At 39.9% G+C, this 12,466-nt stretch overlaps 1 protein-coding gene across 6 annotated transcripts in view; it reads left to right on the top strand.

The window, feature by feature from the left end:
• Positions 1–12,466, top strand: part of celf1 (cugbp, Elav-like family member 1) — a 98,885-nt gene that overhangs the window by 68,254 nt on the left and 18,165 nt on the right. The window lies entirely within an intron of this gene.

The raw sequence follows: 12,466 nt of genomic DNA, 5'->3' as shown, positions 1-12,466 counted from the left end.
CTGACGAATTGCTTGCAACATAAACCTCGAAATGCTGCAATGCTAACACCAGACCCAGAGTCTCCTTTTCAACTGTGAATATCTTCTCTGTTATACATTCAGCTTTGGTGAAAATTACCCTATCGGCTTCTCAACCCCAGTTTCAGCTTCTTGTAGCAGTATGGCCCCAATGCCTATATCACTTGCGTCAAAGGCCAACTTAAATTTCTTAGCATAATTGGGTCCTGCCAAAACTGGTGTAGCACTCAATACAGTTTTCAAACTGTCAAATGCCGTCTGATACTCCTGTGTTCATTGAAACTTGTTCTTTAATAGTTCAGTCAATGGAGCAACTGCACTGCTAAAATTTGGCACAAATTTTTGGTAAAACCCGCTCATGCCCAGCAATGTCAAAACTTCTCACATCTCTCGCAGGCACCTTACCATTTCCAATGGTATTGCCTAGATATGTAACTTACATTTTTTCAAACTCACTCTTAGCCAAGTTCATCACCAAATTAGCTTCTTGCAGTCAATTAAACAGTTATTGTAAATACTCCTCCCAAGTTTGACTGAAAACTATCAAGTCGTCAGTATAAACAGCACAATTGCTCAACCCTGTAATTACTTTGTCAGTCTTTGAAATGCTGCTGGTTCGTTTTTCATACCAAATATCATGACTTTAAACTGCTATAGTCCATCTGGCATCACAAAAGCTGATATCTCTTTTGCTCTCTCCGACAATGGTACTTGCCAATGTCCTCTCAATAAGTCAACCTTTGTGATAAACTTTGATTGCCCCACTTTGTCAATGCAATCTTCCAACCATGGTATAGTATATGAATCCGCCTTTGTCACTGCATTCACCTTTCGATAATTCACATGCTGTCTATTTGTCCCATCCAGTTTCGGTGCCATCGCAATAGGCAAATTCCAGTTACTGCAACTAGACTCACTTATGTCATTTTGAAGCATGAATTCAATTTCTTCCTGTACTTATGATAACTTTGCTGGACTTAATCTATAAGGATGTTGCCTTATTGAAAATGAATCACTCACATTTATATCATGTGTAGCTAAATTTATCCTCCCCAGCTTATTCCCACAAATAGCTTTGTGTGACTACAATAGCTTCTTACTTTGATATTTGTCTTGAAGGTAACTCTGTTTAATTTAAATTTTTAAGTACCCCCTCATCCATTTTGATTCGAGGAAAATCAGTTTCAGAATCCTTCATTTCTACTTATTTCCCCTTATCTACCACCACTAATATCTCCTTTTGGTCCTCTTCCAAAATACTTTTTAAGCATAGTTACATGACACATGTCTGCTCCTTTCTTCTATCGGGAGTATTTATTCAATAATTTACTTCACTCAGTTTCTTTTCAAACCTTGCCTTTAATGATTCACTCAATACTGGTTACAAAACTAACACTTTTGCCCCAGCAACTTTGCTTTCATCCCTTGCTCTGATATCTTTAAGTGTTCCCGAGCTAACTCACATGCTCTGTTCAATCTTTCTCTGAACTTTTTTACATAATCCAGGAGAGTAGTTTCTGAATTTTGACTCACCAATTTCTCATGAATCAATTTCAGTGGCCCCCTTACCTCGTGACCATAGACTATAACGAAAGGACTAAATCCGGTCAATGCATTCGGATGATCCCTAATAGCAAATAACAAGAATGGAATTCCCCATCCCAATCCTGTGGACTGTAAGCCCTCATCATGGTTTTTAAAGTTTGATGTCATCTTTCCAAAGCCCCTTGTGATTCAGGATGTTAAGCTGTTAACTTAAACTGTTTTATCCCCAAACTGTTCACTACTCCCTTAAGCAGCTGCGGCATAAAATTTGAACCCTGATCTGATTGCATTTCTTTTGCCAAACCATATCTTGTAAAAAAGATTTAGTCAACTCTTCCACAGTTCTCTTTGCTGTAATATTTCACTAACGTATCACTTCCAGAAACCTTATAGACACATCCATTATTGTCAGCAAGTCCTGTTTTCCACTTTTAGTCTCAGGGAGGGGCACTACACAATCATTCAGGATCCTAGTAAAAGGTTCCTCAAATGCTTGAATTAGAATTAAAGGTGCCAGTTTAATTACTGCTTGAGGTTTCCCTGTCGCCTGACGTGTGACATGTTCTACAGAATTTGACTACATCTTCATGCAACCCAGGCCAATGGAAATGTTTTTGTATTTTCAACTGAGTCTTCCTAATCCCCAAATGTCCCCCTTTTGGAATTCCATGAGCTATTCTCAGTATCTCATTTCTGTATCCAGATGATGTAACTATCTGATGCACTTCGGTCCATTTTTCACCTGCTGAAACGTGAGATGGCCTCCTTCCTCATTAATACAACACCCTTAAGGGAATGACGTTCTGGAATACACTCTGCTTCTGTTTCTGAGCAAACTGTCTGATATAACTGCCTTATTCATGGATCTTTTAGTTGTAACTCTACCAACGGAACTAAACACTTCAGCTTCATTCTCTTCCATTCTCTCTCCCTGAACAATTTTATCAAAGATAGTATCAGCTAATTGAACTTCAACTCCTTTTCCCTGCCTTTTAACTTCCTCTTCATCCTGTTTCAAGCTGAGCTTGTGACCTCGTTACTACACAACCTGGAAACAATCCAGGGTGTCCTTTCTGCAACACCTCTGCTGAATGTACCTCCACAGGCTGCTTAACTACCATAGGTATCACCCACATCTGTGACCCATTTATATCATCACCTAAAATAAATTGAACACCTGCAATGGGCAATTTTTCCATTACTCCAACAATCACCTCATCTGTTTTCCACTTTTTAGATTTACCTTCCACAATGGAATAGGTTTAGTATCTCTATGGCCCCACTCATCTCCTTTTCCTGCAACACTCTCTCTGAACAACAAATGTCACTAATCCCACAACATTAAGGATTGACTAGCCCTTGTGTGTCTCAAAATGTTAATATCTTTACCTGCTCCACCCTGCACACATGGAAAGACTTCCCTTTCACATACAAATCATTAAACATTTCTGCAACCTGCTCTTCAGAACTTCCTTGGGTAAATTGTGAACATATTCCCATTTCTTTACCTATCACTGATTCTTCCTGCTTTACCTGTACACAAACCACTGGTTTTGCTGTGCCTGAACCTCAGAACCCACAATACTTTTACTTCCAGAACTTTTTTGCATCCCTGTAATTTTCCCTGTAATCTCCAACACATTGACTTTGTGTGCCCAACGTTATTGCAATGAAAACACCTCAATTTTTGAGTGTCATTTCTATCCTCAGCGCCTTCTTTTTTAGCCTGAGAAAAGACTTGCTGAGAATTTCCAACTATTCCTTCTCTTCCCTGATGACTTACATTCCTTTCACCTTCCCACTATCTATCCTTCTCTGATTTAGAGGTGATGGAAAAGAGGTTCACCTCTATGAACTAACTCATAATCATCAGCTATCTCTGCTGCTTGTTTTACTGTTTTAACCCTCTGTTACTCCACATAAGATCTCACTACCTGAGGAATTGAATCTTTAAATTCCTTCAAAAGAATTACTTCTTTAAGAGCTGCATATGTTCTCTCTAACTTGTAATGCCTGTATCTACCAGTCAAAATTACTTCATTTTACTCTCTCAAACTCAATATAAGTTTGACCAGGCTATCTCCTTATATTCCCAAATTTCTGCTCCTATGCCTCAGGAATCAACTCATATGCACTCAAAATAGTTGCTTTTACTGCATCGTAATCCACCGATACTACTTCTGACAGTGAAGCATAAACCCCATGAGCTCTACCCACTAACCTAGACTGTAAAACCAATGTTCAGATTTCTTGTGGCCATTTCATCTGCTTAGCTATCTTCTCAAACAAGATAAAGAACGTCTCTACACCCCTTTCTTCAAACTTCAGAAGAGCTTGTACAAATTTAAACATCTCCCCACTGGGCTTTAGACTGGAGGTGGTTATTTCCACGTCAGAACCTTCCTCAGCATCTGAGACCTCTTTTTGAACTTGCAACATTTTAAGCTTTTTAATTAAACTTAATTCTCTCTCTCTCCCCTTCTTTCCTCCACTGCTAATTTCTTCCTCTGGAAGTCAAGTTTTCGCATTTTCAATTCTTTGAAATACTCTCTCTTTTTCCTTTTCATTTTCTGTTGCCTGTAATTCAAGTTTTTCATTTCCATTGTTTGTTCAGGTTCAAGCTTCTTCATTTGTAACTGAAGTCTCACTACCTCCAGCTGTGACTCACTAGCATCAAGTGTCGCTTCTAACTTCAAATGCTGTGCTATCACTTCAACTTTGCTTTCTTTGCCCCTACAGGTAACCTCAACTGCAACTTATCTGCCAAATCTGTTAACCTACCCATAGACACTTTTTGTAACCCCATCAGAGTTATATTGTCTACTTCCAAAAAGGTTTTAGCCATGGATAAAGCCACTTTTGCAATCTCACCACTTTAAAACACCTCACATCAGCTACTTAATTCAATGTGCTTCTCATACTCATAGTCTTAAGACTCACCAACTCCAAACCAATTAAGGAATTTCAAATATCCAAAAAGAGCCTCCAATTTTGTTATGACATGGCAGATCAAATGTGCCAGGAGGACCAAATCCACAAGGGAAACTTGGCCACGCTATCACAACGGTTTTGCAATTTGTATTTATTACGAGAAGATGTGTGCACTGAATTCAGAAGTAATGCGCCCACTAAAACTGAGATTTTAAAAATCAAATTAAAATATTTAATAACAAAATAAAAGATTTCAAGCACATACATAAGATTACAGTTACTTAATACTATAACAAATCCTAAGGTTCCTAATTAACCTGACTGCCAGTTAGACGCCCCCTTGAAGGCAACAGTCCAATATAGATTTTAGATTTAAAAACAAAACCAAGTTATCACAGTACACACTTGACAGTGGAATTCCAACTGGTTTTCCCCAACTTCAGTTACTGGACACAGCTGATTTATGCACAGATGGCTGGAGGCTTCTTGAAGGCTGTTTCACACTCCTGTTAGATATGACATGGACCTCACCTCACATAGCCTTTCATTCTCCTTTTTATGTATTTCTCTCTCTTTAATATGTAAATTCTATTGTCCCATGTGTCTTTGGAATTGTATCTTTCCCATAATATAAAAACTTTCAATATTGTCAGTAACCTTTAGGAAAAATACCTTAGCCTGACTGGTATCAAACTGACAAACATCCCTGTGAAATCCAAACAATCCCTTCAATCTAAAAATTCAACTTCCCTTCACACCGAATATGCTAAGCCAGCATCCATGTTTACTCATTAGCATTTCAAACACATTTCTACACCGAGCTTCTTTTGAAAATTACAAGCTTGCGGTCTCCCTGACTCCAAATGCAATTAAATCACACAGACAGAGCCATCTACACTCACACCCATAAAACTACTTTACAAAAAGCCAGAAAAATGTTATGAAAATTATTATACTTTCGTAACAATACACAGACGAACAAAAGAGACACAGGTCGCCTCTGCATAGCTGGGCGGATGGAAAAAAAAAACTTCCTTAGAAAGGAAAACAAAAATAAAGTTTACAGAGGTTCAAGGCTGTTCTCTGATGAAGGCTGGGCCCAGCAAATGTCGGGAAGTTCACCAACGATGCTTCAGCATAGAGAAGAGTATAGCTGGACCAATTCTTCCTGTCTCGGCTAGAAAGTTTCAAATTTAGAAGGCAAACTACGCTCAAATGAGAATTATCTGGCGACAGGCCAAGAACCACACACGGTTTCACAAAGCAGAGGTGGAGAGAGAGCTAGTCAGCCTTCTGTTCTCAGCTTTTCCCCAGCAAGACTGAAATCAACTCACAGGTTCAAACTTAAGGTTTGCCTCTGCGATGTGATTGCCTTTTTGCCTTCCAGCTTTTCGTTAATTTAAGTGCTTTGCATTTCAAAGCAAACAAACAACTCCTCGCATACCATATAACTGGGGTGATTTCTTGGAAGAGGCCTGCTTGTTGACAGTTCCAAGATCAGCTTATGAGCCTTTTTAAAAAAAAACTCCGGGCAACCTCCAATGTCCTTCCATATTTTAAGTAGTAAAATCCAGTTTAAAAAGAGATGATTCCAACAGCATGTGCAGCTCGCTCCCAATTCGAGCACATACGGAAATTCCCAGGTCATATCAGGACATGGAGTTCCTGATTTCTGCTCAGAAATTAGGTAAGTTCCTACTCTTTGACACCTTAACCCTTGGGAGAAAGAAAGCAAGAAGGTTTCATCCTTATGAAGGTTTCTTTACAATGGCTTTGAAAATACAAGAAATTCTGATCATCATAACCTCTAACAAATAGCTTCTTACATATTATATAGGTAAATTTTTAATCTTGTCCACAATTACACCGTATTATATGAAGGCGAAACCCAAACAAAAGCAAATAGGATTAGAAGGATTCAAACATCATAGAATTATTGTAATTTTTTTCTCCTCCACCCTTTCTTTAATAAACATTGGGCAGATTATCAACAATTTTTTTTCCCACCATAATCATAGTCAACCAAAGGTAGTAAAGGTACATTAAAGTTTTCTGTAGAACCAGCTTGTATTTTTATTTTGTACCATGGGTTCTCAACCTTTCTGGTACTCTGGCAGTCTTACCTCTTCACATAGGAATGATACAAGTGACTTTTGCTTTGGTTTCTCAACTTTAATATAGAAGAACATGAGGCTTTTCTTACTCTTCTCTGTTGATGGAAACAAGCCTTCAATGGGTCCTTTAAGTTTGCTTCAGAAAGTGTGTATTTCTGATTGACAACCAGCTTCTAAATTATCTCCACTCACTTCCTCCATAACAGACTTTGTTGTTTCATTATTTTGCACCGAGGGAGTTTTTTTCCCTTCTCTCAAGCCATTTTCTAGTTTATCCAAGAGATGTGCCACAACCTTCTGCACAAGTTCATGTTTTTCTCATTGACGCTTGAAAAATGGAGCCCTCATCTCCACTTTGTTTACTCTCTCATTTTCCAAGGTTACTAATCTTTTCATTCAGCTTAGCAACTGCTCCTGAGTTCAGTTGCCTTTGTTTCAGAGTCATCTGTGAAACCCTAAGACAAACTTGACAACTCCACATGAGCAGTCAGTTCATTTCGGAATCATTCTTACATGACGGCTGACTACTCCTTAGACTCATTCCATTTACTCGTTAGAATAGGGAAGTGTTGTTGCAACTGTACAAGGCATTGGTGAGACTGCATCTGGAGTACTGTGCAGAGTTTTGGTCCCCTTACTTGAGGAAGGATGTAGTTGCATTGGAGGTGGTTCAGAGGAGGGTCACTAGATTGATTCCAGAGATGCGGGGCTCGTCTTATGAGGAGAGATTGAGCAGTTTAGGCCTATACTTGCTAGAGTTTAGAAGGATGAGAGGAGATCTAATTGAGGTATATAAGATGCTGAAGGGAATGGACAAAGTAGACGTGGAGAGGATGTTTCCTCTTGTGGGGCATTCTAGAACAAGAGGCCATAGTTTTAGGCTAAGGGGTGGTAGATTTAAATCAGAGATGAGGAGGAATTACTTTTCTCAAAGGGTCATGAATCTGTGGAATTCACTACCTCAGAGTGCAGTGGATGCCGGGACGCTGAATAAATTTGAGGAGATAGACAGATTTTTAATTAGTAACAGGATTGAAAGGTTATGGGGATAGGGCGGGAAATTGGAGTTGAGGCTGAAATGAGATCAGCCATGATCGTATTGAATGGCAGGGCAGGCTCGAGGGGCTGAATTGCCTACTCCTGCTCCTAATTCTTATGCTCAATCTGTTTCTTAAAATTTTCCTTAGCTGCTTTTAGAGTCTGAATCTGCTCTTCCATACCACACATCTCATTCTTTTTGTTCTCCAGATTGCATCGGAGTTCAAGAATTTCATTTTTTTTACAACAAAGTTCCAACTGTTCATCAGTCTTGGTTTTTAATTCTGCATTCAAGCAACTATTCTGATTCAACAGCAGTTCCTTTTCCTGCTCAAGGCATTTCCCAAAGCACTTAGAGACATCTGATACTTGAAGCCCATCAAGTTTTAATTCATCTGTCTTTGAACTTTCATCTACAAGTTTATCATTTAAACTTTTCAAGTCCTCATTCAAGTGTTCTACTTTCTGTGACTGACACTCAAGTGTTCTCACCAGTTCTTGTTTTTGATTAGCAAGCTCATCTTTTGTGTCTGAAAGTTGGTTCTGTACGCGGATCAGTTTTTCATTAGCAGAGCCTAATTCCTCATGTGACCTTTGACGTTTTTACCTTTCTGATACTAACTTTTCTAGATTCTGGGCTAGTTGCTTTTCCACTTCGTCCTGTCTAGTCTTACGAGGTTGTGCTCTAGCTACCACATAATTGAGGAACAGTCCAAAATGTTCTTCCTGCAAAATCTCTGTTTCTGCCATCTCAGCTGGCTCTCTTGAAACTCAAAGATACTAAGAAGTTCAAACTTGCCAAATCATTACCCAGCATAAAATCCACCCCCCATTGGTAAACTAAGAATAATTGCCACGGTAACAATTCTGTTTACTAAGCCACCTTCAGCACCTTCCTTTTTATTCTGAGAAAAAACTTCCTGCGAATTTCCACTGCTCCTCTTCCCTGACTACCCACCTTCCTTTCACCTTCCCAATTTCTATCCTTTCCTGATTTAAAAGGGTGACGAAATAAAGGTTTAGCTCTATGAACTAACTCATAATCATCAGCTATCTCTGCTGCTTACCTTACCGTTTCAACCCTCTGTTACTGCACGAGTTATTGTAACTGAAGGAATTAAATCTTTAAATTCTTCCAAAAGAATTACCCCTCGTAAGAGCTGCATATGTTGTCTCTATCTTTAATGCCCGTATCCACCGGTCAAAATTGCTATGTCTTACTCTTTCAAACTCAATATGAGTTTTCCCAGGCTGTTTTTTCATATTCTTAAATTTCTGCCTGTATGTCTCAAGAAGCAGCTCATATGCACTCAAATTAGCCTTTTTTTTACCACACCATCGTTCACTGACATTTCTTCTGATAGCAAAGCATAAATCTCATGTGCTCTACCTACCAACCTGGATTGTCCAGTTTTCCTGTGGCCATTTCATTTGTTTAGCTACCTTCTCAAATGAAATAAAGAATGCTTCCACATCTCTCTCCTCAAACTTTGGAAGAGCTTGTACAAATTTAAGTATCTCCCCACTGGATTTTAGGTTAAAGGATTTTTCCTCATCAGAGCTCTCCTCAGAATCTGAGATCTCTTTTTTAACTTCCAGCTTTTTAAGCTGGTATGCCCTTTCACTTTCCTTCTCTCTTTCCTTTGACTCTCTTTCTTTATCCTCCTCTCTTGCCTTGAATTCCAGTTCCATCTTCCTTTCTTTCTCCTGCCTTTCCTCCCTCCCTTTAAAATGCCCTTTCCTTTTCTTTTTCTGTCCTTTCCCTGCCCTTTCATTTTCTGCTGCTTCTAGCTCAAGTTTTTTCATTTCCTTTGCTTGTTCAAGTTCAAGCTTCTTCATTTCTAACTGAAGTCTCACTACCTCCAGCTGTGATTCACTAGTGTCAGATATCACTTCCAACTTTAAATGCTGTGCTATACTTTCAATTATATCCACTTTCTTAGCCCCTGCAGGTAACCTTAATTGTAATTTATCCGCCAATTCCATTATCTTAACTTTAGCTGCCTTTTGTAAATCCGCCAAAGTTACAACTTCAAATCCTAGATAAGTCTTAGCAACTGCCAATGCCATATTGCAGCCTCACTACTTCAAAAAAAAACCTCACACCAAGTCATGAATTTGAAGTGCATCTCGTACTCGTACCCTTAAGATTCATCAACTGCAACCCAATCAAGGAATTTTAAATAAATCCTGCAAAGAGTCCCCAACTATGTTATGGCACAGCGGATGGTAAATGCTGAGCTGCTCAAATCCCAGAGGGAAACTTGAAACAACTGCAACTTGTTTTGCAATTTGTATAAATTTCGAGATGTGTGCCTCGAATTCAGTAGTAATAAGACCACCAAGTCTTATAGGTTTTTACAAAACTAGATTAAACACGTATTAATAGGAGAAATAATTTTAAGCACATACATATGTCTACAAATTATTGTAATCACTTCTAAATCCCCTACTTAATCTGGCTCCCAGTTACACTTTCATTAAAGCAACAGTAATTTGCACAGATTTTAAAAGACCCAGGCAAAGAAACAGCATCTTGAGGTGTAGAAGCTGACAATTTTTCACACTTGTTAGATCCTAAAATGCCTACCCTTACATACAACCTTCGCTCCTTTATACATATTTTCCCCTTTGAATGCAAATTCCCATTGTTTCCCTATGCCTTTGGACTTTACCTTTCTGATAAAACTCTCTCATAGTACTAAGTTTTACCAGTAATCTTTGGGAAAAATAAACACACTGTTTCTGAACTTCACCTAGCTAGGTGACACATTTCACTTCCTCTCTTGAAAACAATCTAGTCTGGTTTATTTAAAAATGCAGATGTTCCCTTGACCCCTATGTTTACTTAGTTAACATTTCAAACCTAGCTCATCTTCTAATACATCAAAGCCTTCAGACCATCAGCCTTTAATCCAATTAAGTCTCTCTCTCTCAGTCTCACACACACATACACACACATATAGACACAGTAACCACTATGTTACAGTGAATTCCAATAACATTATGAGAATCATATCTTTCGACAGGACCAGTAACTTCTTGTTTAATGTAGACAAAATTTGACATCCCAGGTACTTAGTAAGAGAATAAAGCCACAAGATTCCACGGGTTATAAATAAACAAAATAAACTTTACTATACTAAGCCAGAAAAGTAAAACAATTTACAATATGTACCTTACACTCTAATGTTCGGAATTAACATGACGTACATGTGAATTAGTAAGCAAACTATAGTTGAACACACCACACTGTACGATACATGGCAGATGTGACCAAGACAGATCCCAATGATTTCTCAGTAACCCACCCAGACTTCAGTATCCACTGTGAGTTACACCATCTCATTAAAAATCTGTCTCCCTTATGAGGGATTGCAAGTTTTCATTCTTCCCTTTTGAATATCTGGCTTCAGAATTCCCTCCAAAAGTCACATTGGCTCGGTCTGCCTCAGCGACTGCTCACCTGGGTTTCAATCTCATCTCCCGAGATTACGTTCCCCATGACTCCTGAGTCCGCACTCCAGCACCAAGTCACAGGCATCACTTGAGGTCTTCAGGCACGCCGAGCAGAACATCACTGCTCTATAAGGACTACCTTTGCCCAGGCGCCTGCAACATACAGTCACCAACCTTCCCCATGCCCTCTCCCGAGCCCTCGTTACTTGAAGCCTGCCAGCCGCAGCACTTTTACTGCTTGGAGCCTCTCTATGCTCCTCTCCCTGTTGGCCTGTCCTGGTGGCTCTTTCTCCTCTCCCTGGGCTCCTTTTACCTCTCTGGGATTTCTCCCTGTCCTGGGACTCCTCTCGTTATGGTGCCCACTCCTGGGTCCAACGATTGGGTTGTGACGCTGTTCTTTTTTCCACCCACACAGGCACCCCGAGCTCTTGTCCCCGGTCCGAAGATCTCACAAGGCCAAACTGCGCATGTGCAGCCTGCTCCTGATTAGCGCATGCCGGGGCATGTCGGGAATTGTAGTCCCCGACCTTTGCTCAGAAATCAAATAAGCTTCATTGAGGAGCACCTTGTGAGATGTCCATGCTTCACTAATGAAGCCATGACTGAAATCTACCAATTGCTGTAAACACAACTCCAACTTTGGAGCAGGACATGGATCCCTTTACCTATGGCTGTCAAAGTAACTGGGGCTCTGAAGTTTTGTTTATGTGGTTCCTTCCAGGTTGCTGCTGAAGTTAATAAGCAACTTCTAACAATTTGCAGTACACTGCTGCATAAAGAGGGTTCAAGTAAGGTTGTCCATATAGAGAGAGACAACTTCATGTCATTCTCGCTTTCCAGAGTCAAGTAGGTAGATCTTTCACTGCAGCTGTCAGCCCTTTGCTGGGACATGATTGTGCTACTATGGAAGCTGACACATTAGCCAAAAGATGCCACATCATGGTTGTGTTGATGGAGGTGACCACCTGTTCCCTGTTGGCAAGGAAGGGCTCCAAGCTCTGCACAACCTTGATCTGTTCCTTAAAATTTTCCTTCGCTGCTCTTAGAGAGCCTGAACTTGCCCTTCCATACTGCACATCTCATCCTGTGCCAAGTTGAGCTCCTTGCATGCTCCTTGACGTTAAGTAATGGTTTTCCAATTGGGTTCCCAGTGCACCAAGCGTTTTGGTCTGTACACCCATCTTCTGCAGTCTTGCACATTGAACTTGTCGGAAGCAGAGCTAGTGTCTGCACTCGACCTCTGGTGAACTGGCACCTGTGTTAACCTTTTTCTCTCCCTGGTTCCTGCACACTTGTCCCTAGTATCTCACCATGTGCAGATCCCTTTTCTAATTGATCCTCTAAAGCAAACATTGTCAGCT

This window comes from Cetorhinus maximus, chromosome 9, assembly GCF_964194155.1.
Source record: "Cetorhinus maximus chromosome 9, sCetMax3.hap1.1, whole genome shotgun sequence".
Lineage (NCBI taxonomy): Eukaryota > Metazoa > Chordata > Chondrichthyes > Lamniformes > Cetorhinidae > Cetorhinus > Cetorhinus maximus.
The sequence above is the reverse complement of the archived record's forward strand: the minus strand, read 5'-3'. Positions and strand labels throughout refer to the sequence as shown.